General features: G+C 45.9%; 1 long non-coding RNA gene across 1 annotated transcript; it reads left to right on the forward strand.

Moving 5' to 3' along the window:
- The first annotated feature begins 349 nt into the window (after window positions 1-349).
- On the forward strand, window positions 350-24055 carry LOC309855410. The gene is made up of 7 exons (XR_014306786.1): window positions 350-525; window positions 1053-1277; window positions 10303-10386; window positions 12678-12901; window positions 13843-13946; window positions 14686-14980; window positions 23877-24055. It is a non-coding gene; the product is annotated as an uncharacterized lncRNA (long non-coding RNA).
- The last annotated feature ends 1156 nt before the right edge of the window (window positions 24056-25211 follow it).

Below are 25211 nucleotides of genomic sequence, written 5' to 3' on the forward strand. Positions count from 1 at the left end.
ATAGCACAGCGCTGACAAAGCTGCCATGAAGGGCTTCCTTTTTCACCAGAGACCTTGGGCAAGGCGGGAGGTTTCGCCCATAATAAAGTCACCAGCAGGTTTGCGGCCGTAGCAGGCCTAGTCATCTCTGGCTTCCCACCCACGCACCTTAGCTTGGCGGCTCCGTCCGTATCCCTGCAGCCTGGCTGCCGGGCGGGGCTCGGGGGCTCAGGGGGAGGAGAGGTCAGGGCCAGAAGCCCACTCCTGCGCCCAGGGCCGGACACCTGCTCCTGCCCGCCTCGGGTTCGGGTCAGGGCTGCCTGCCTGAGCTTCCGCCGCTGGGATCCGGACTGTGACATATGCTGCCAGGTTTTTTTTTTTCTTTCTTTCCTGCAGCAGCATCTGGAGGAGAAGCTGGGAGGGTCCCAACCAACCACAGGGTGTTCTCTGGAGGCCCAGCTGAGGCGCGTGGGCGGAAACGGCCCCTGGTCTCCGCTTGCTTTCTGCATGAAACACTCACGGAGCACACCACAAGGTTTTTCAGAGGTTAGACAAATTTGCATCCTTCTCCCCCAAGCTAGAGGAAGTGCTGGAGGAAGTCATGTATTAAAAGAATGGGGCGCAGGCTTAGGTTAGGAAGAGGGACTGTTTCTTGGCAGCTTTCCTTCTGGCTAGAACCCCCAGTTACCTTTAAGCCATTAACCCTACAGGATAGGGATGGGGGTGGGGCGGACCCATTTGGAGTTCATTATCGCTGAAAGCCTGTTCCCTATCTTTAAACCTGAGCTTTAAGCTGATCAGCTGCCGTTGTCCTGGGATTCAGCTCCCTGGGGACAGCCGCAAATCACAGGACCGCTGCGCTTAGCACTGCCAACACAGGGCACCGGCCCAGCAGCGGGGTGTTAGGGAAAGGTCCTGGCCTTGACCCTGGGGGGGGGGGGGGCGCAGGGGGAGTGGGGGCGGGGAGAGGAGGTCCTGTGCTGGCCCTTTTGCTTTGGCCTGGAGAATATGGACGAGCTTGTCTTTGATCCCTTAACCGGTTCTGCGCTCTTTTCTTCCTGTCATAAATCCAGTGACACGATATATATTTAAGGGTGAGTCAAACCTCAAATTACATTGCCCAAGAACGGAGCCGCTGCAAGGAAAGTGGCTAAATTATTGGCGTGAGGCGCAGGATGCCGGAGCCTATGGCGCGGAGAAACCACTAGTAAAAGTGGAAGGAAACGACTTTTGAAGATATTGCTACCTGTGCTAAGAAACCTCGAGTGCTTACCAACCGTTTCTGATCAAACCTGAAAGTAAGTCTGTGCCTGTCGTGGGATGTCGGATGGACTTATCGGGGCCCTGTTCCGGCTCAGTGTTCTGCCTCTCTTCAGCCCCGGCGGTGGGATACAGAGGTCCCAGCTTGCCCTTGGAACTCTCTGGGCCAAGCATATCCCAAGCCTGGTTGAAGGTCAAGTTTGGGGTGTTGGGGAGGATGGGGTCTCATCCAGCTATACGGAGCTTTCTGCCCTCCCCCATCTCCTCTGTGGCTCCCCCTACAACCTTGGGGGCTCATTTACTGCATCCTGGACTGGCCCCTGGTTATTCCAGATTTTTCTCCACTCCAGTGCAGTTTGGGTGCCCCCTCCCAAGGGCTTTGTTGCCGAGGTCACCATCTCTGCACCGCCCCCCCCCCCCGGCTTGCTTTCCCATTCCAGCCGTGTGCTTGGCAGATAAAGACCTTCCCAATAACACCTTCTCCCCTTGTTGGAGTAACTGGGGAGATGGAAAGCAAACATCTGTCCCTCCTCTTATATAACCCGACCATTTCCAAGTTTCCTCTGCCCACTGAAACAGCCTGAGCCACGTTCTTGGGCAGGGCAGCAAATCCAGCCTCTTCCCCCTACCTGTGAGGCTCCTTCTGAGACAGCTGAACAATGTGACTCGGTCCACTCGCTTCTCCCTGGCCACCTCTGGAGGCGTTGCAGCCGCCAGCCTTTGCTGCAAGGGCTCCCTCCTGCCCGCTTCTCGGGGAAGGAAGGATCCTGGAGCCTCCTTCCCATTCCCCAAGAATGGCTAACCTGAGGCTCTTGTGTTGAATGAACTTTTCAGGGCTTGAAGATCATTAAATGGAATTATAATGCAGAAAATGAAAGCAAAATCAATATGGGTGTTTATGGGCTGAAGGTTTGTGTGCCCTTCAAAAGCCATATCTTAAAGCCTTAACCCCCACAGTAGCCCATTTGGAGATGGAGATTTTAAGGCAATAAGGTTAAATGAGGTCATGAAGGCAGGACTCTGATCCAATAGCCTTAGTGTCGTCTTTTTTTTTTTTTTTTTTTTCTTTTAAAACTATTTCCAGGGGCGCCTGGGTGGCTCAGTGGTTAAGCCGCTGCCTTCGGCTCAGGTCATGATCTCAGGGTCCTGGGATCGAGTCCCGCATCGGGCTCTCTGCTCAGCAGGGAGCCTGCTTCCTCCTCTGTCTCTCTCTCTGCCTGCCTCTCTGCCTACTTGTGATTTCTCTCTGTCAAATAAATAAATAAAATCTTAAAAAAAAAAACGATTTCCAATTTAATGTGATTTTCTTTCCACTTCTTTTTTCTTTTTCTTTTTCTTTTCTTTTCTTTAAAGTAGGCTCCACACCCATAGGGCTTGAACTCATGACCCTGAGATCAAGACCTGAGCTGATATTGAAAGTAGGACACTTAACCAACTGAGCCACCCAGGCGCCCCAGGCTTGGTGTCTTCTTAAGAAAAGGTACCAGAGAGCTCACTATCTCTGCACATGCACACATTTGGGGAAAGGCCACATGAACACGCTGTGAGAAGACGTGCCACCTGCTACCCAAAGGGGGCGGGTTCACCAGACGTCAACCCTGCCAGCACCTTGATCTTGGACTTCCAGCCTCCAGATCTGTGAAAACTAAGTTTCTGTGGTTTAAGCCACCCGGTCTATGGTACTTTGTTCTGGCAGTCCTGACACTCTGGGCTCTCCCTTCAGGCTGCCCCACACTCACTGCGGACCCTCTTGCGTGTTCACTCTTGCCTGCCCCTTGACTGATCAGCTCTCGTGCTGGCTCAGAGACCCGCAGTCTCTTTTGCCTGTCTCCTGGCCCCAGGCAGAAGGAGGAAAGTGCCATAAATTATCTCTATAAAGACCCGCCCCTGTCCAAAATGAAGATGGATTTTTATTTAACATTTCAGTCTGAAGCAGTTTCATCTGGACGATGCCACTGGGTTTTCCAAAAACCAGCCTTGCTGGGGAAAGGGAGCATCTCCCTAACAGCCTTCCAGAATGCAGAAAGTGTGACAGCTTCTTTTTCCCTTAATGTTAAAATTTTTTTTAGATATTTACAAAATTGATAGAATAGTACAGGGAACACTCACATACCCTTTACCTAGACTGAACGATCGCTAGCATTTGCCTTGTTTGATATATATATATATATATATATATATATATATATATATAGCGCTATGTATGTGTGTGTGTGTGTGTCTGATTCATTTAAAAGTAAGTTGTACACATCATGATACTTTATCCCTAAACACATCAGTTTGCACCCCCTAAGAGTGAGGACAATTTTACAACTCACCACACCATTAACACCTAGGGAAGGCAGCGTAAGACACACAGCTTTTACAATAGCCCTTTCCTCGTTTCTGCTTTGCCGTCCTCACACTTGAGGTCACAGAGCAGTGCGTGGTGTCAGTTCTTGGGAAATTTCAAGTTTCCCATCCACAGGGGGAATCTCCCCGTCCATGTGGGGAAATAAGGTTACTGGGATCTGAAGTGTAAGACTGACTTACAATCAGAGCAGAGATGGGTAACCCGAGTTACCTTAAAAGACAGAGGGGCTGCTAGATCTTTAACGTATGACCGTGTGTCCAGATTAAAGGTAGTAACTTATCCAAAGAGGGAAGAAACCCATCTGGGTCAGAAAAGGCCAGGGTCCAGAGCACAGAGGAAATCCAGAGGCGGAGGTTACAGTGTTCATCACAAGCCGTTAAATTTGTCTGCTCTCCCGGATTGATCCCAGGGAGCCGGTGTCTGGGCTTTCTATCCATCTGATCAAACAAAATACACGTTTTTCAAGGGAAACCTGAAAGCGTCTATCAGGGTCAGGAGGCTGTGAGTGGGAGCTCAGTGCTTCCGATCCCCGTGTGGTAGGAGAGCCACAGAATGGATATTCCAACTTAGCAGAAATGTTCTCCCTGTGGCTCTCGAGGCACCAGCGAAGCTTGTTTTTCAGGGCAAGCTGTGTTTCCGGGGTGCTCTCGCCGTCCCGCGTTGTGAGAAGAGTGGGTATTTATGGGGTAGGTGGTAGAGCTGGGTAGAAGTGAGGCACCCAAATGTCAGTATGTAGGTGGGGTGCTTCGGGGTTCTGAGTAACAGCAGGAAAAGCCGCCCAGGGGGGGAGGAAGGCTCGGACATCTTTCTACAAAATACTTTTTTCTCAGTGTGGGGTGCTTTGTCATTTTCCCTGGGAGGTTTGGGAGGGGGCTTTTGGGTGTGCCCCGGAGGGGAGTCCAGGGACAGCAGAGAGGGGAGAGGCTCTCTGTTCTGAAGCTGGACTTGCAGTCACGCGGATTTAATGGCCTGCGCTGTGATGTCTGTTGACTGCCCCCCTCCCATCACACCCCCCAAGGAAGCCTCAGAGCCTGTGTATAAAAGCTGTGGCCGTGAAGCCCAGAAAGATTTTTCTAGGACATCTGCCAGTGACAAAGCCTTGTCAGAATATGGATTGTAGGGTTGCCTGGGTGGCTTAGTGGGTGAAGCCTCTGCCTTCGGATCAGGTCATGGACTCGGAGTCCTGGGATCAAGCCCCGCATCGGGCTCTTGGCTCGGCGGAGAGCCTGCTTCCCCTTCTCTCTCTGCCTACTTGTGATCTCTCTCTCTCTGTCAAATAAATAAATAAAATCTTAAAAAAAGAAAAAAAAAGGAATATGGATTATATTTCCAGGGAAAAAAAACGTGGGGGGTGGGAATACCATGAATCGGTTATTCCAGAGGGACTTTGCGCCTTCTGGAAGGTGGTCTTACACCCCACTCGGCCCGTTTGTTGTTTGGAAATGAGGACACATGCCTCTGCGTGTGGGATTTCTATTGAACAAGAAATGGGACCCCAGAAGTACTAGTTAATTCATAAGTACTGTCCCTGTAAGAGTGGGCCTTGGCTAATGGATTTCTAATATTCCAGTCCCATTGGAAAGGCCCCGTCTGAGGGAGGAAAGGTGGTCTGGCTCTCTGAGCCTGACGTTCACAGGTGGGATTGTCTGTGTTCCCTTCACTCAGATTCCATGCTGGAAGAGCAACAGTTTAACTTTCAAGGGCTACTGTAACAAAGTATCATGAACTGGGTGGTTTCAAATAACAGAAATTTATTCCCTCCCAGTTCTTGTGGCCAGAAGTCTGAAATCAAGACTCTGGAAGGCAAGCCTCCTTCTGGAGTCTCTAAGGGAGAAACCTTCCTTGCCTCTTCCAGTTTTCGGTGTTTTCCAGCAGTCACTGCTGTTTCTCGGCTTCTAGATGCATCTCTCTGATCTCTGCCTTTGTCCTCACAGGATGGTGATGTCTGTAGGTCTGTGTCTCTTCTTATAAGGACAGTAGTCGGCGTGGACTAGGGGGGGGTCACCCTAATGACCTCATCTTAGCTTAATTAGACCTGCAAAGACCCTATGTCCCAAACACACCACATTTATAATTAACGGGGTTCAGACTTCAACACCTCTCTTTGGGGGGACCCCTAACAGTAACGCTTACATTATGATGTAGCTTCCTTGAAGGCTCCCTTCTTGGAAAGACTGTCTTGGTCATACGTCCCTGAAGTATTCTAATTCCTGTGCTAGTGATGTCTTACTGTAAAATTTATAAATCTGACTTAGAGGATGGTTTTGGTTTCCATGGAGCTAGGCTATAGGAAAGTAAGTCCCTGATAATATGTGAACCAGGATTTTTCATTTCCAGAGAGGGTGGTTTCTCAGCATGAGCTAATGAATTGCCTTTCTGCTTTGATTCATCCTGTGGTCTGTCTCAGCTCTGAGAGGAGCAGCCTGCCATAGCTGTGCCACCAAAACCAAGTTTGTGAACTTTGGAGGCTGAGAAATACACTCTGGGCTCATCTCCCACGGTAATGTCCAACCGTATTCCCCAAGTCACCAGCCCAATACTACACTTGTCTTGTGGTCCAACGTGAGGCCCGTTACTAGTCTCGTTTTGGATTTCTGATATATGGGCTTTTGTTCTGTGTGAGGAATAAGAATTCCCAAGAGAGTTTGATTCCCTTGGTAAAGCAAACCAAACTCCCGAACACAGACAAAAAGAATTGATTAAAACCGAGAATGCCTTCAGATCTTGACTCGGATCCAAACTTCGTAGGCAAACAGAGGTTTTTTAAAGAAAATTGGTAAGATTGTTGGGATAATGAAATAGCCCAATACATCAGTCAAAAGAACCCTGATCGGGGTGCCTGGGTGGCTCAGTGGGTTAAGCCTCTGCCTTCGGCTCAGGTCATGATCTCAGGGTCCTGGGATCAAGCCCTACATCGGGCTCTCTGCTCCTTGGGAAGCCTGCTTCCTCCTCTCTCTCTCTACCTGCCTCTCTGCCTACTTGTGATCTCTGTCTGTTAAATAAATAAAATCTTTTTTTAAAAAAAAACAAACAAACAAACCCTGATCAAGGCAGTGTTTCAAATCTCTGAAGTCATGAGATCAAATTTTGGTACATTCATTCTATAGGACAGAAGAGTTTTCTTCTCCAAATTTAAGCCAATCAGCTAGTGAGGAAACGCAGCGCATATGAATAAATTTTATGACAGGCAACAAGTCTGGCACCTTCTATGACAATGAACCAGAGACACCTATACCCTACTGGGCTGAGGCAGGAAAAGTTATGACGGAAACAGTGGCTGTGCTAAGATGAGGACCAAATGACTGATGGCGCTCTTTGACGGGAATGGGTGATGTAGGAACTGACTGGCAGTGGGGGCAATTATTAGTTGACAAGGGTCCACACCGCAGGCAGGCTTGCCTGAGGGGTCACACGGCAGGGCAGCTGGAAGATTCAAGTGTGCACAAGAGAATCACCAGGACAGCTTTTATTTGTTATTTATTTATTTTGAGAGAGAACGAGAACGTGCAAAAGTTGGGGGAGGGGCAGAGGGAGAAGCAGAGTCCCCCGCTGAGCAAGGAATCTGCCATGGGGGGTCTCCATCCCGGGACCCTAAGATCATGACCTGAGCCGAAGGCAGACGCTTAACCAACTGAGCCACCCAGATGCCCCCAGGAGAGCTTTTAAAAACACACGTTCTGATTCAGTACATCTGGGGTGAGGCCCATAAATTTGCATTTCTGAGGAGGTGGTCTGTGTTGCTGGTCTGTGAACACCATTTTGAGGAGCACGGTACTAGCAAACACTGAAAGGCTGCGAGTGGTTCCTGGGCTTGATTTTCTGTGGAAACGGCAAGTCTCCAGACAGAGACGGAAGCTCGGGAAAGCAACGTCAGGCTCTGTATTGGTTCTCGGGGTACAGCTGCTAAGAGCAGACATCTGAGAGCCCAAAGTCCACGACACCTTCCAGGTGTGAAGCTTCTATGGGTTTCTAGGGTTTTCCCAGTTGGGCAACGCCTCTCTGAGGATAGAAAAGTCAGATGGTTTTAAGTAATTCTCTCTTTTCAAAGAACAATGTCTGGGTTAGTTGGATTGTAAGTTACAAGGACCTATCGGGGAGAGTTTTTTGTCATCTCCTCTCGTTTGGTATTGCCTAGGCAGTGAGCGTTATTATTATTAAATAATGATGAAAGGTATAACTACCCTTTGCGGCCTGCCTGCTCTGGGTCAGATGAGATGCTCGCCAGTGACGGTGGGGAAGGCCATTCCTTTTAAGTATCTGTAGGGATGTGAGATGGTGCTGGGGAGTCTGTTGAATCACAGGGTGACACCATACCTCTCCCAGGAGAGTGAATACTACTGGAACATTTTGGAGGAAAATTGAATTTTTTAAATATTTGAGTAAGTATGCAAATATCACAGCATAACGGGCACGCTTTCATCCCCTGGGTTCTAACAGCTGACATTGACACGCTTCCCATCCTGCGGTTGGGTCTATGTGTCTTTTTCTTGGATCTAAGTGGCCCTTTATGGCTGTACCAATAGAGTACGGTAGAAATGACGGGATGTGACTTCTGAGGCAGGTCATAGAAGAGCCATGTTGTCTTGGGATGTCCTTGGAAGCCACCCATCATGCCGAGGTAGAATTCCATGCGGAGAGGAGCTGATGCCCCCCAGCTCCCACCCTGACCACCCATCCTACCACCAGCACTAACTTCCCAGGCATGAGAATACGGCATCTGGGAAGTGAGCCTTCCATGCCTCCTTAGGCCATCCAAGTTGCTCCTGTGTGAAGTAGACACGAGTCTTCCCTTTCAAGCGCTGTCTGGATTAGACACTTGTGAGATAAAGAAGTGACTACTGGTTTAAATCCACTAGGTTTGGGAGTGGCTTGCTTGCAGAAATATGGAGCTAGATCGATAGGGGCTGATCGATTGGTAGTTCTAAGAAGGGCCGTGAAAGTAGTGATTTATTGGCAAGCCAGGCAGGATCGCAGGTATCCTGTGACCCTGTCACTCCTCCACCTATAAACTAGGGATGGAGGGGGACCAGAGCAAGTACGAGAGCACGCAGGAGGAGTGGGCTTGGGTTGGAAATCACTGAGGCAAAAAGAAGGAGGAAGTATATTCTCTGTGTTTACAAGGGTCAGTGGGTTTTTAATGTCCTTGAAGATCAGTTTCCTCTGGGAATAACGAAGTTAAAAAAAGGAGAAGAGGATCTGCTTGGATTCACTTGAAATAAAGCCACTAGGATGAAATCAATGGAAAAATAAGACTCGGAGGAGGGTTGCAGTGGAGAGAAGAGATCAACCTTGGGGTAGAGGCTTGCATTGCAATGTGAAAGCGTTTTGGAATCTAAATGAAACAATGGTGGTCCTAAGCATTGGATGTTAGCATCCACAGTGGAGGCTCAATGGCCCGAGTTCAAACTCTAGTGTATAAAATTCAGCAGCTGACGTGTCCCCTGTCTGTCCACTCTCTGGTCCCCTGTCCTTCCGGGGTTCTGCTTTGAAGGCCAAAGCAAAATGAAGAGAAGATAGTTCCTCTTACTGTGTCCTTCTAGAGGCGGGGAAGTTCTGATTCACACTGTGGGTGTTGGAAAACAGCTTGTTGATGACGCAGTTGAGGGCAGGCCTGTGGGGGTGAACCCGACACCCCATGGTTCAGGAGAGCACCTGCAGAAGGAGGGTGGGGGCATGGGCGTCCCTCCGTGGCTGGGATATCAGGGATAAGGATGCCGCGGGGTCCAATTTCAGGAAGTTTAAGGCTTTGCTTAAGACGTTCTAACTCCAGGGCGGATAGACAGGAAGTCTAATTGGTCTTTTTCAATTTCCCTGGCCCAGCTCTGAGGGGTGTGCCATTGAGTAGGAAAGTGACTGGCAGAAGAGGAGGGACCGAAGGGACCCAGATGAATCTCTCGCTGGAGAATGAAGAGGGTTCGGCTTGCATCCTGCTGAGCTGCATTCCATACCCTTCTGGGGCCTCCCCTTCCTTTCTGCCAATCCAGGCTCTGGCCTTCCAGCTCCAGCAGGTTTGGGTGCTGACCGCACAAGCCTGTCCCATGCCTAGTCAGCTAGCTCGGGCTAACCCAGCTGTCAGCCGTGGTGGGAACCCCCCCATGTCACCGTGGAATAGAACATCTGTAAGCTACAAAGGACCTGGGCAATGGAGTTCAACCCCTTCTCTTCTATGGGCAGAGAAACTAAGGATCCAAAATTTTTAAAACAGCTCATTAGAGGTGATGCTGAACAGGGCCGGGAAACATATCTCCTCCTCCTGATTTCCTGGGCCCATGGCTCCTTGGCAGCCTCCCTCCAGAGGGCATTAAAGCAGAACTCTGACAAGAGCGGAGCAGAGGCTCTCAGCCACCTCCCTGCTTTGTCTCTGCTCCCCTGGCCCAAGGTGGAAGGAAGTAGATTTTCTACCCTCTTCGTCCCTGTGTTCCTCTCCATCTGGAAAATCTGTTTAGAGACTTGCAATCTTTATACTCCCGGGCAAGAGATCAGTCACGTGGTCAACAGCTCATGTCTGCTCAGTGACCTCAGATGGTGGGCAGTTTTGTCACTGAACTTCGCAAATCTTCCAACTTGGCCTTTTCTTGTTTGCATTTTCAAGTTGTTTCCAATTTTAGAAAACGCCCTTCTTGTCTTTCCAACTCCTGGCTTCAACCCCTTACCTCAGTCACTTGGTTAATTCTTTTCCTTTAAAAACTCTTTATTTTTTGTTTTTACAGAGTTCAGAGAGCGAGAGGATTTAAAAGAGGATGGGTTAAAAAGCCTCACTCCCTTCCCTATCCCTGTCCGCCTCTCCTTGGGCCGTAAGTCTAGATAATTGTCATTAGATTCTTACTTATTTTTCCAGGACTCTTACGCAGACAACAACACATAAAGATATTTACTCTTTTTTTTTTTTAAGATTTCATTTTATTTATTTTTTTTATTTTCATTTTTATTTATTTGACAGACAGAGATCACAAGTAGGCAGAGAGGCAGGCAGAGAGAGAAGAGGAAGCAGGCTCTCTGCTCAGCTGAGAGCCCGATGCGGGGCTCGATCCCAGGACCCTGGGATCATGACCTGAGCTGAAGGCAGACGCTTTAACCCACTGAGCCACCCAGGCGCCCCAAGATATTTACTCTTATACCCCTTCTGTTTCTTACACTGAAGAAGCGTACTATGCTCGCTATATGACATCTTATATTTTTCGCACAAGTAGTATTTTACTGAGGTTGAACTTATTTATATACAGTAAAATGTACAAAATATTCAAGCGCCTAGGCCAGTGAAAAGTTTTCCTTTTTAAAAATGTATTTTCCCTGCGTGACTTTTATTTTTATTTTTTAAAAATTTATTTATTTATTTGAGAGCATGCATGCAAGCGTGTGGGGGGGTGTGGGGTAGGGGTTGGGGGGAGGGGCAGAGAGAGAATCCCATGCAAACTCCCTGCTGAGATCATGACCTGAGCTGAAATCAAGAGTCAGCCCCTCCACCGACTGAGCCACCCAGGCGCCCCTCCTGGGTGACTTTTAAGAGCGCCTTTATGGAGGTATAATTGGGTACAGGGATCAACTGCATGCAGATGTAAATACCTAGAACAATCCCCATGACCGAGACAGTGAGCTTACACGTCATACTTGGAAGTTCCCCTTTGTCTCTATATTTTCTTATTAGCTACTGAGAAAGACCAGATTGATGAGCTGGGCTGAAAACATCTAACAAGCTGATTAACGCTTTTAAGATACTTCTCAAAGCATCTCTAGTTTCTAAAGAGCCAGTAGGCGGGTAACAAAATTTAAGGCTTTTCTACAATGAAGTCTTATTAATCACCTCAATTTCCAATGCTTACACATTTGACCTCAAGGCACTTTGACTAAGATTAAATGAAACGTATTTCCCATAGAAAGCTTATTTTGCCTCGCTTTAAAGTTTCTAGTGTCCCAGCTTCTGGTCCTGGGCCATTTGACTCAAAGAATCAAGGACTCTTGGGAAAACAAAAACCGACAGAACTTCTACGAAACTCCAGGATTTTCTTTGTTTACGAGCCATAATTCTGGAAGGAAGGAAATGAACACTTAGCAAGCCCCTTCTGTGTGTCAAGCACTTTACATAAAATAAATCATGTAGCCTTCCCAAGTAACCTACAACAGAGAGGGATGGAATCACCACCACGTTGACAGAAGGGGAAATAAGATCTGAGAGTCTAAGCAACTCGTCCACGGTGACCCAGCAATGGCATGAGCTGGAATTGAAACCCAGGTCTCTATTATGTTAGAGCCCATCCTTTTCTTACCATGGATCTACCCTCTGTTTTCCATCCCCAGACAAATAATATTTAGATAGCTCTACACGCATGCACGCGCACGCACACACACACCACAGGGTAGGATGTGCTATAGGGCACATTTTTAAAACTTCCAAATGCCCCCCCAAAAAACAGTCTATAACAGAACATGGAGGCTAAGGGGTCCAAATACATTTAATTTGCTATTTTACGATACTTTGCTATTGCTATCAGTTGACATGCCTTGAGTCGTTCCCAAGTTTTTCAGTGAACAAGAACTGAGAAGTACCCCGAGAACTGTGCTCTGCACATTGGCAGTTGAAAAGTAGCATCTTGGGGCTCCTGGGTGGCTCAGTGGGTTAAGCCTCTGCCTTCGGCTCAGGTCATGATCTCAGGGTCCTGGGATCGAGCCCCGCATCAGGCTCTCTGCTTGGCAGGGAGCTTGCTTCCCCCTCTCTCTCTGCCTACTTGTGATCTCTGTCAAATAAATAAATAAAATCTAAAGAAAGAAAGAAAGAAAGATAGATAGCATCTCTGGGCAAAGACCGAATCCGGTGTTTGCAGAAGGGAGGCACTGAGTGGGAGACGGTGCGTGGAGTCTGGGAGAGCAGTGGTGTTCTAGAAAGGCCTGAGTGGAGGAGAGAGGGGAATCGGATTATTGGGTGTGTAGTTGGGGATCTGAGTACCCAGAACTTTCAAAGACAGACAGTGACGTCTTGGCGAGTTGCTGGAGTTTCAGAGAGAGCTGATGAAGGGCTGGTAGTTGGGTGAGGATGAAGTGTCAGGCATCCCGCCTCGGACCCACATCTATCCACTTCCATATTCTTCAGCAACTGGGATCTTCGTGTTACAGAGCCAACCTCAACTAGCTGCGAATGAAGGGAACAAGGCCTGTGGCACCAGCGTCCCACAAGGAAGCTGTGACACTCAGAGCAGGGGACTGACGAGTTTCATGGAGGGCCCATTTGCAAAGCTGGATTGGGTCCCCAGAGAAGCAGCAGGGAGGGGTGAAGCACCGGGACCAGCCAAGGCAGGAAGCCATGATCGCCCCCAGGTCAGAGGTGCAGAGGTGCAGAGAGAGGGTGCCGGTGATGGGCGGGAGCGCTGGGTGAAGGAAGTGTACAAGCTCCAGGATGGGGACTAAATGCCCCATCCTGACTCACCCTGTGCCCTCCGCTCACTCCTGGATCTTCCTGTTGGCCCATACCGGGGGTCACAGGAGCTCTGTGGGTACTGGGCTCAGAGATCAAGCTCTGGGGAGACAGATGAACACTATCCAGGGCAAAGCCCGTGCTGGGGGGGAATCTGGGAAGGCTTTTCTGGGCAGCGCATCAAAGGAGCTATTCCAGGTGCCCTAGAAGCTCAGAGTTTTAAATTCATTCCCTTTCATACTCCAACAGCTTGCCCTGGTTCGCAGCAGAAGCTCGATAAACCAGGACCTTATTCTCACAGTGCAGTCATCATCCCTGTGACCCCAGATACAGGGACCCGCTCTTTAGCTCAACACTTGCTAAGGAGGCGGTCATGGGTCTATTCCTGGTGATGACAATAGTGATGGGTTAGCGACTTCAAGTTCAAGGTAGAGGGTGCCCAGATAACCCTGAATGACAGTGTTGTTTATTGGGTCAAAAGAGGTCCTCCTCATTAACTCATTATCTTACTGGAGAGGCAGTTGCATTTGGGCTCCCGCTTTTCAATGAGAATGGCTCTATTTCCGACTTGCTTGGAAACTGTTATTAACTATTATTCCAAACAATGCGTTTGCATATTTGACAATCCGGAAACCAAATTTAGCCGTGTAAATTATAGACAACTGCTCTCTGATAATGTCACTGTGATGTCCCAATTTTTAAGAAATGGAAGATTAACAAAGCCGGCTTTAAATGCTTCAAACAATATTTTATGGAAGAAACCATTTCCCCCCCGAAGATGCATAGATCTCTAAAATGTTCCCGGAGCACTCTGGAAGATTGCTGTGTAATGTTTCTTCCAAAGGAAGGGGAACTTGCAGAACATCGAAGAGATGCCCAGACCGTGCAAAGCTATAAGCGCCTTCAACTTACTAAGGAATTATGTTGGAACTAAGAGAAACTTAAGAGGTAATTTAAATGATTTAAACGCCACCGTTTTCCCTCCTTCTCTCCAAACCTTCAAGACAAGGCTCATAATGTTAGGCTGACCTTTAGCATATGTGATTTTAATGAAAGACAAGACGTTTTTCACATCCTGAGTCCACTTCAAACCGTTCTTTAAAGTAGTGATTTCTTGTCAAGGCCCTTACGTGGACTCGTGAAGAAGGGACAACTGACCTTTGAAAACCATTCCGTGGCTCTGAATTATCTAAGTATATTGTAGCTTCATTCTGGCAGACAAGAGAAACCAAGAACTGGTGGATAATGGAGAAATCTGTTAACGTAACTGGGTTTGAATGGCAAGTTACTGAATGGCTCTGAATCTGGCTTCTCATCTTTAAATACTTTAAAAAAATTTTTTTTAGATTTTATTTATTTATTCGACAGACAGAGATCACAAGTAGGCGGAGAGGCAGGAAGGGAAGCAGGCTCCCTGCTGAGCCATGAGCCCGATGTGAGACTTGACCCCAGGACACTGGGATCATGACCTGAGCTGAAGGCAGAGGCTTTAACCCACTGAGCCTGAACCACCCAGGCTCCCCTGGCTAATTATCTTTAAAATAAGGCTGATAGGATTAGCCCACTATTGTTTGCTGTAAACAGTGTTCAATACACGAGTATTAAGGAATTTTTAAATATTAATTAATATTATTAATTAATTAATAATTTTTAATATTAAGAAATATTAAGGAATTTTTTCCTATAGGTACTTGTTACATGGAGTACAGTGAAAAAAAACCAACCACTGTAATGAGATTTCTCAGTTTGGGGCCCTTCCTGAGAACGCAGCGGCCCTCAGAGATGAAGAGAGCCCCATCATATACATGAGAACTGAAGAAACGCTGTGCCTTCTGACGACCCCATCTAGCATATGCCAACTCGAGGGTGCTGTGCTTCTAATTTCAAACCCATCATCTGTTGGGGTACCACCACCAGCTGGCTTTGCCCTGGTTTTCTCACCAGGTGGCTCAGGGACCGTGCTCAGTGGGACAGTGATGAGAGTACGTACTCTTCCTGCGGAAGGATTCGTGGGATTGGGCTGCTGCCCGCATGCGGCGGAGGGAGGTGGCGGAAGGGGGCCAGGAAATTATGCTTCTAGACCTGGGAAGGATGTTGATATGAAATTGTGGCTTTTCTCTGATGGTGATGCTTCAAGACTTAAAGGGCTTCCAACTTCAACAGCCCCAATAGGACAGATGTTGTACAAAGCCGGGGTCTTTGGGTCAGCAGGTCTTCAAACTGCTCTGAGATCTGACAAACTGGAAACTTTGGGAGGAGAATGATCTCTTCTACATATACAAACATATAAATCTTTTATATATAAAAGATTTTACTTATTTATTTGACAGAGAGATCACAAGTAGGCAGAGAGGCAGGCAGAGAGAGAGAGGAAAGCAGGCTCCCTGCTGAGCAGAGAGCCCGATGCAGGGCTCGATCCCAGGACCCTGGGATCATGACCTGAGTCGAAGGCAGCGGCTTTAACCCACTGAGCCACCCAGGTGCCACTCTTCTTTATGTTTTTAATAAATTATACACAATGGGTTATCCTCATAATTTACACAACTTGTAGCCCCCCAAATGTTTACTTTTTACAATTATTATAAAAACAAGTAATGCTTTTGGAATATCTTTAAAAATTGAAATTTATTTTAATAAATATTATGTACACTCCAAATATTTTAATAAATATTATATAAATATCACTGAGACCAAATAGAGCATAAAATAGAAGTAAGGGGGAGAACAGTTAGAAGCTATTTCAGGAATCTGCTGTAATATCTCCCTTCAAGTAGTCCACTGCACAGACAGATGGTGAACGTGATTTAAGTCTTAGCTACCACTGTTACCCCTCCCAGAAGCATTCTCTAGAATATTCCAGATGGGTGACAATTCAGCCTTTATTTTATTGTACTTATTTAATTCTAACTACTATTCAAGTTTATTAAAGTTGTACATAGCTTGGTTTAAAGTCAAACTGTATTTTATTTCAAGGGTAATAATGAGAACCAGCTTTCCCCATCTCTACAACCAGTCTATGATCTTGCTGTCTGGAGGCAATCACTTCTAGTTGATTCTTTTAGCTGGTTATTTTAGCATTTATCTTCTTGGTGCCATATAATCTGCGTATACTGCTATGTCTCAATTTCTCAATTTCAGATATTATTAATTTCTATCATAGCCATCAAGTTTACTTTTGTATATCCCTCTCTGCTGTATCGCTAATTCCAAAACTCAAGTCTTAACGGTTAAATCATCTTTGGTGTTTACTTCCTTATGAGTGTGTGTATGTTGTTCAACTTTTTTTTTTTTTTAAGATTTTATTTATTTATTTGACAGACAGAGATCACAAGTAGGCAGAGAGGCAGGCAGAGAGAGAGAGGGGGAAGCAGGTTCCCCGCTGAGCAGAGAGCCTGATGTGGGGCTCGATCCGATCCCGAGCTGAAGGCTGAGGCTTTAACCCACTGAGCCACCCAGGCTCAGTTGTTCAACTTTGAACCAAGTGGGTTACACTTTGTCTTAGGAATTTTTGTTACTGTTGGAGATAATTAGCTGCCTTTGTTTTTTCATTTCCTTACATTTCTTTAACCCCCACCTCACCTTACCCCAACACACACACACTCACGCACATGCATGTGCGCATGTATGCACACACACACACACACACACACACTCAATCATTCAGGTCTGTCAGACGCCTCCTGTTTGACTTTAAAATGGTTAAATATCCGACAATCAATCAGCTCCGAAGGCGTCCCTCCCTGAGCCCTTGGAGGATCAAGGACTCCGCCTCCAGCCTGCACTTGGGTCTACACCAGACCTACTGCCCACGTGTGGCATGGATTTTCCTCACTCCTTTCCCATCTTCTACATCTTCCTCTCACTTCACTCCCTGACTTCTCAGGAGCACATTCTCTGGAAGCTTATTAAGAAAGGGCACATTGGGGTGCCTGGGTGGTTCAGTGGGGTAAAGCCTCTGCCTTTGGGTCAGGTCATGGTCCCAGGGTCCTGGGATCGAGCCCATCGGACTCTCCACTCAGCAGGGAGCCTGCTTCCCCCTCTCTCTGCGCCTGCCTCTCTGCCTACTTGTGATCTCTCTCTGTCAAATAAATAAATAAAATCTTAAAAAAAAGAAAAGGTGCATTGGAGGTAAAATTCTTCTTCCTGTGTATTTAAAAATGTCTTTTCTCTGCCCTCACACTTGATCGACCATTTGGCTGGTAATAGAATTCCAGGCTGAAAAGAATGTCCCTCAGAATTTCGAAGCTAGTGATGGGTCCGTGTCTTCTAGCTTCCAGTGTCACCATCGAGCCTTCTGATGCCGTTCTGATGCGTTCTGATTTCATCTATTTTGTATGGGACTGTTTCTGTTCTCTCTAAGTGCTTTTAGTAGCTTCCGTTTTAGGCCTGGCCTACCCTTTTCATTATTTATTCATTCACTGTGCTGAGCGCTTTGTGGTTATGTTCAATCTGGAGACTCATGTTATTGAGTTCTGGAAAGTTTTCTATTATTTCTTTGATAATTTCCTCTCTTCCGTGGTCTTCATTCTTTTTTTAGAATAGCTATTAGTTGGTGTCAGACTTCTTGAATTGATTCTCTGAGTTTCTTACTCTGTTTTATTTTTCTTCTCTCTCTCTCTGTTATTCATGTACTGTGGGGGCTCTTTCCTCACATTTACCTCTCGGTCCCTTTACTGAGCACTTAAAATTAATTTTTTGAGCGAATAATATATACTTATGTATCAAATATATCAAAATATTTGGTATAAATATATCAAAATTATAAAAGAGAATGTAGGTAGAAGTAAGCCTCCTCTGGACCTTGTTCTTGAGACATCCAGCTCACCGTGTTGGTGGGGATATTTGGCACAGGAGAGCGTGGGACTGGAAAACAAGGGTATTTTATACAAGTTTGCATACTGAATGATGCAAGTGCCAGCTCTCTTTCCACACCCTGCTCCTATCATGCAACCCTCCAGGCATATATTCTCCTAGGTAGGAACCCGCTAAAAGGTTTTGTCAGAGAAAAGAACCTTGGCTATCTGTCAGCAACTTTGGGTCTTTTTTCCCTGGTTGGTAAGATTCCGTAACGTAGAACATTCTAATATCCTGTTTGGAGAGTATCATCCTGAAGCCCAGCTGCTAAGATTTTGAAAAAGAGAGCTGGCGTGAGATAGGGTATGGGGGCTGACAGGTGTTGGGGGAGCCTCTCCATTATCGGTAGGTACATTTCTGCTTTATCTTTCTGTCCTCCATTTTGGGCCACCATCCTCAACTATGCTTAGTCTCCCAGCCCAGACACCTTCTGTTTTGCCCTCTCTGGAGAATGATCCTTGAGTCTTCAGTTGGGGATAGGGTGTTGGCGGGGGGACATCCTCTGGGTGAGTTGAGTCAGGGAGGGATTCTGGAGTTCCAACTGCTTCTTCCGGTCTTTAGACTGGATGATTCCCGTCCATCTATTTTCTTGCTTACTGAGGCTTTCCTTTGCTACTGTCACCTTACTCTTACTAGTCTACCTAGCGAATGTTTTATTTCAGATAATACTATTTTGTTTTAGAATTTCCATTTTATTTTTTCTAATAGTTTCCATATCTCTATTTTTTAATAGTTTCCATATCTCTGCTGATTTCCTATCTTTTCATGAATTATGAATATATTTTCTTTTACTTTATTGAACATAGTTAAAATAGATGCTTTCGAATCCCCATCTGCCACTAAAGTCCTATCAAGATCACTTTCTTCTCATTACTTTTCCTCTTGAATATGTCATATTTTAAAAAGATTTCTTCATACACTGAATAATTTTGGATTATATTCTGGACCCGGAGACTTTTATGATTCAGAAAAGTGTTGTCTTCCCCACAGCAAATACCATGGTTGCACTGAAACTGAAAACTGTAATTTGGCATGGAGGTTCGAACCTCCATTTAGTTCTTGGACCTTTCTCTGCGCTGTTTGCAGTTTTCCCTGCGCACGTGTAGCTTAGAGCCACCTAGATATTTGGTCCGAGTTTCTGCACATCATTTGTGCTTCCCTGCCACCAACCTTCATCTTTCCAATATTACAGCTTCATTTTCCAGTGGCTGTGGTTGCCCTGAATTCTGCTCTCTGGTTCTTGAGGGAAGAAAAACTACAAATTTTCTGTTGGAGTTTTGGCTCTGCAGCCTCGTCACCTTCCCTCCATCTAAGAAATTAAAAAGGGAGGGGGCCCTCTCCCTGCCATCCTGTGCCATTCCATTCTTCCAAATGTTAGCTCCCCTATCTTGAATCTGTTTACTTTTGTTCCCTCCACAGGGCCTCAGAGAGTTTATTTTTTCTAATGCTCAGAGTTCAGAGTTGTAGCCTGTGGGAGGGCAGGTCCAGTAGAAGCTCCCTCTATGTCAGAAGTAGACTCTTCCTAACTGCTTCTTAAACAACTGGTCAAGCAATTCACTCTTCAGTCATTAACTCTACTTCCAAAGCAACGCGATGCCACCAGATTCTGAGATATCGGAGTTTCTGTGTGCAGACGAGAATACCACTGCTCCTCCATTCACTCATAAAAAAAATCTCTTAATGAGCATTAAATAGCATACAAACAAAGTTGGAGATAATGGAAGATTGTGCCGCGGAACATTCGAGTTCAGACATAATCCATGTAGCCACAGCATGGCAGAGGTCAGGTTTTTCAGTCTCGTGAGAGCCTGAATAAGAACATTCCTTGAAGTCAGTATTTTTAAAAATGCAGCTAAGGACTTGTAACACCAGAGTCACCTGGGGGGCTGTTAAGAATGCATGTTTCTAGACCCACCTTCATCTTCCCAAAACAGAGTAGGAGGGTGGAGCCTAGGTGTTGCCTGTTGTGATTATCATCTTAGGCTGCATAAGCAACAAATAGCCCCCTAATGTTTGCTTGTCCCCCACCCCCCCGCCAGGTGCCAGGCTGTTGGGAGGGAGGCTGCTTAGCAAAATGGGACTGGTGTTACCAGCCAGATGCAGCGTCTGACTCCAAGGAAGCGAATGTGTTTCCAACAGCAAAGACAAACAGTTTGGAAGCATATCATGTGATAGGAAAGAGTTTTGTTCAGTTTTGTTTTCCCAGCATCTGTTTGAAATGAGGTTCTGGACTAATACTTTAGGGCTGATTGAGGAGGTGCTCTTAACATGTATACTCTGTAACTTCCAGGCAAGTAGTCACTATTAGGCACAGCAACAACGACCCCTGGGCTGTAACAGCGTGACCTTGTCACTGTCCTCTCTGGTGTTCTCTCCCCTTCCTGCCACAGGTTTACCCTGTATGACAGTAATCTCATTGACCTGGTCGCTTCAGGATATTCCATACATACTGGAAACCTTTACGAAGGTCATCTCATTAATTTCTGGAAGCTAATTTTTACTTTTCTTTGCCATAAACTCAAGAACACAGAGAACGTGTCACTGGCCTGCTAGATCCTTTTAATTAGGAATTAGCTTAATTCTTTCTTTCTTTCTTTTTTTTTTTTAAAGATTTTATTTATTTATTTGACAGAGATCACAAGTAGGCAGAGAAGCAGGCAGAGAGAGAGGGGGAAGCAGGCTCCCCACTGAGCAGAGAGCCCAATGTGGGGCTCGGTCCCAGGACTCTGGGATCATGACCTGAGCCGAAGGCAGAGGCTTAACCCACTGAGCCACCCAGGTGCCCCAGGAATTAGCTTAATTCTTAATGCACTAGCAACTCTAGCCAATCAATTTAGGTCTCAGTAAACTTGTTCCAGAGACATTAGTGTACTTTTTAAAAAACCCCTTTCTCTATTGAGGTACGAGGTGTTTCCTGAGAAAAGTCCCCCCCCCCCCCCAAACAGCTATCCTATAACCCGCAGAAGAAGATGTGGACATAATCCAACAAGACTTTGCTCCCAATTGAAATAAAATTTGAATCTCTTTAGGGTTTGAGTCGAAACTTGTGGCTTCATTCACTGGTTCAGAATTCAAAATAATTTCTCCCACTGATCTTGTACTTTTCCCCTGAATATTATTGAATTCAAATCCCCTGAAATAGAGCTAATAATCTGCTCTAGCTGAATGTTTGGAATTCTTTAAACCTCAAACAGGTTGAATTTATCTGGGGCTAGGAAGTGGTGAACCTCAACGTTGCAAGCTTTTCTCTGAACTCAGACCACCCAAATGGTTCTTCTCCTGTGGAGCTGTTGGTTAGCCCTGAGATGCAGATTTTCAATTGCTTGTTTTCTTCCTTCTTTTCTTCCTTCCTCCCTTCTTCCTTCCTTTCTTCCTCCCTCCCTCCCTCCCTTTCTCCCCCCCTCCCTTCCAGTTGTCTATTACTTCCACTTTTCAGATTGGGAAATTGAAGTCCTAGAAAGGTAAGCACTGTGCTCAGGTCTTGGTTACACACACCTTTTTGGGGGGAGATAGGAAAAGGAATGAATAAAAGACAGGTGTTCCTCTCCAAGGCTATAGAAACTGTCTCTCTCTCTGGGCCCTTTGCGAGGCCCTACATGAATAGTCTGCCCCTTGCGCCATATGAGCCCTTTGAGGGTCTTTGAAGGAAGCAAGAGAGATTTTTGAGTTGTGCTAATATTTCAAAAAGTCCAACAGAAATCACATGTTTCCCAAAATAAAACTCCATGAATAAACTAGAATGTCATGGTATTTTTGCTTTTGATTAGAGTTAAATTAATTCAGTTTGATAACATTGATTATCATGCTGATCTGAAGCTGTGATTACAGTTATATGCGTCTTAGATGATTAAAGTGTGAAAAATAGGTTAATTATGTCTTAATAAATACAGTTTATTTGATAGGCAGAATCTTATAAAACCTGAAACTAATCAGAAAAAAATATGACACGTTTTGGAAACGCTCTATATATACCTAGAATAGGTAGAGTGTCAACGAACATAAAACTTCAAAACATATCTATTTTGAAATTTTCTGGGAATCCCAAAAATCCAATATTTGTTTTTTCTGAATGCCTTAACGTGAACAGTACAAAGTTGAATTGCCCTTTCTTGTACTTCTGACGCTAGGTTGCCTATAGTCCATGACCAGCTAATGTCCATAAATGGCAGATGCCTAGTCTTCATTATGTGTGTGTCAATGTATCTAATTTCAGATTTTTGTGTTGATGTCTATAGATGCTGATAGTACATTTTATTTTTTTTTTAAAGATTTTTATTTATTTATTTGACAGAGAGAGAGACAGAGATCACAAGTAGGCAGAGAGGCAGGCAGAGAGAGAGGGGGAGGCAGGCTCCCTGCTGAGCTGAGATCCCAGGACCCTGAGATCATGACCTGAGCTAAAGGCGGAGGCTTAACCCACTGAGCCACCCAGGCACCCCAGTACATTTTAAAGAAAGTATTTTGAAAGTAACAATACAAGGATTATACTGAGAAACAAAGACAAAAGTGTAATATACCATTCTGTTTACACTCAACAGATTTCTTTCCCATGTGCTAACAACACATGGTAGTTTCTAGGGCAGTTACGCTCGTGTGCAATGTATAAATAGAGACATTACGTATTTTCTGATCTCTTATGAATCATTAGACTAGTCGAAAGACTTTTTTTTTTTTTTTTTTTTTTTTGAGAAAATACTCAACTTGCTTCCCTGAGCTAATTCTACAGGTTGAGGTTTTCATAATCACCTTACCATCGCTGTGGCTTTGGGCGTCACTGTTGTGACTCACCTGGCTCTAGCTGCTTTAGACCCACAGTCCGGAGTTCACATTGCTGAAGGGCAATGACTAAGATCATTGTTTCCCCAGGGCATGGCCTTTAAAGGTTACATCAGTGGGGAGATGGCACAGGCTCTGGGGCTTAGGAACATGTGACTTGCTCAGGTTAGGCTGCCTCCTTCCCTGGTATAGTCTGGTTCCAGAGATCTTTCTGGAGTGTTTCTTGGCCTTAGGGAAAGGTCAGACAGCACCTGCTGTCTCCACGCAGGTGTCTGTGAATTTCGACGTAATTCCAGAAGCGACTAACTATTAATCCGAGGCGTGATTTGGGTGAGCATTGTATGTCTGTTGGAGCACAATACGCAAGAACAAAAACGGGGCTGAAGTAACAGAAGCTTAATCTCTTCGGGCTCCTTGTATGTAAAGGAGGGGATGGTACAGGTGGTGACCAGACACCTTCCAGCTCTTGACCGACTTTCTATATCTCTAAACTTCCTTCATAGTAAGTCTCAGAATAAAGATAGTCCCGGTACCACACTGGTTGCCACATTGAGCCAGACAGGTGGTAGTTTACATGCGTGGGAGCTCATCAGTGGGTAGACAAAGCTAGGTTCAGACAGGGCACATGCCTCAAAGTACATATTTTAATCTTTAAAAAAAAAAAAACCCACAGGAAGTTCTCCTGTGAAGGGTGACTCTTTTCCTTTGGTTTCTTCATGCTGGTACAGAAAACAACCAGCTCTGAGCTTGTAAGTGTCCCCATTGGAAACTTTTATCCCAGGGACTGGACGGGTTAATGATTATAAGGTTTTTAATTGTGTCATTTTCTATGATTTCAGAATTGTCTTTAAGTTCTTAACTTTCTTTCTTTCTTTAAAAGATTTTTATCTATTTACTTGACAGACAGAGATCACAAGTAGGCAGAGAGGCAAGAGGCTCACCGCCAAGCAGAGAGCCTGATGTGGGGCTCGATCCCAGAACCCTGAGATCAGGACCCAAGCCAAAGGCAGAGGCTTTAACCCACTGAGCCACCCAGGCGTCCCAAGTTCTTAACTTTCTGTTTGTCTTTCCCTCTCAGCCTCCTCTCCTGCTTGCGTGGGGCTTGACATCCGGGAACACTGTGGATGGAATGAGTTAATGCAACTGTCATTTATCTGGATTTTAGTCTGCTGTGCCCCCCCCCCCAACCACCTAGATTATTTAAGCCTCACAATTACCTAATGATTTGCTCTTGTCTTTATTCTACAGATGAAGAAATGGAGATTTTTGAGGGACTGAGTAATCTGCCTGAAGTCGTATAACGTGAAAAAACAGGATTCAGACTAAAGCCTGTTTGACCTGAGAGTTTGTGTTCTTAATCACGGTGCTATGCTGTTTCCCTGTTTTTTTTGTTGTTGTTGAAAGAGTAAATAATACGTGCTTCTCCACCCTGGCGAGAGTGTAATATTAGCAGATCTCCTCTGCTTGAAGACGTCCTCTGTGACCCGGAGGAAGGGTCTTGGGTTGCTGTGCCAGCAACACAGACATTACAACTCAATACCACTGACCGAGATTTAGAAATACACACCCACACACGGAAGTCCACACTTTACGATCGCACATTCAGCGAAGTGACAGAAAGTAAACCCACAACAATGGTTGTTCTTGGGGGTGGGGCATAAGACTGGGAAATGAGGCTAAAAGGCAACAAATAAATACATAAGACAAGAGAGGGGCTCCTTCCAGGGCCCAACCCTGACAATGGCGTGGACTGAGAAACATCAGCCTTTGGATTTGAGCATCTCCCCTCCCTGCAAAACAGAGTAAGAGGCAGGACAAGGGAAAATTAGATGAGGTTGAGAAAAGATTTGGAGTAGCAAGGAAGACATGCGTGAGTGCCGCCTTCCTCGCATTCAGAAATCATTCATTTAGTCTTAAAATGGAAGGACTTTAATGCAAACATCAGCTATACCTAAGCATGAGCTTGACTCCGTCGGGCATTGAATTTTGACGGAGAATAAAAAGTCCGAGGTTCTCTCATTTATGTATTAAAAGAAAAACAGTTTTAGAATGTTCCAGCTATAAGGACAGACAGAGTGATTTCACAGGTAAGAAAGCCAGAATGGTTGGAGAACTAGTCCAAGAGGTCACAGCTGGTGTGGGACAGATCCTCGTGTTTCTTCTCTCCAGCCCCACCTGCCTCTGCTGGTCTCCAGCCAGTCCCGGTGCTTGATCGCTCTGCCTCTCCTGTCGAACTAGGGATGGATTTGCTTGACCAGCGTTCCTCCCCCTCATTACCTTGACTCAGAAAAGCCTTGGCTTTGGAAGATGCTCAGTAAATGCTGACGATAATGATCACCGATATTCAAGAAGACGTTCTTTGACTCTTGTGTTTCTGTAAGGAACTGAGTATTGCGCTCCCTGCTCCGGATTGTTGTGGCTTTTCATTCTATTCTAGTTTCGGCTCTGCTGTTAGCTAGCTGTATGAACGGGCACCTGTCATACTTATCTTGGCTTTAGTGTCTTTTAGTATCTTTATGGACAAAGATCTTCAGTCTTATCTTTGTCCACAGGATGGTGGTTTTATATTTGCCAAAGGGTCAT

Source organism: Mustela nivalis (genome assembly GCF_964662115.1).
Source record: "Mustela nivalis genome assembly, chromosome: 20".
NCBI classification, from domain to species: Eukaryota; Metazoa; Chordata; class Mammalia; order Carnivora; family Mustelidae; genus Mustela; species Mustela nivalis.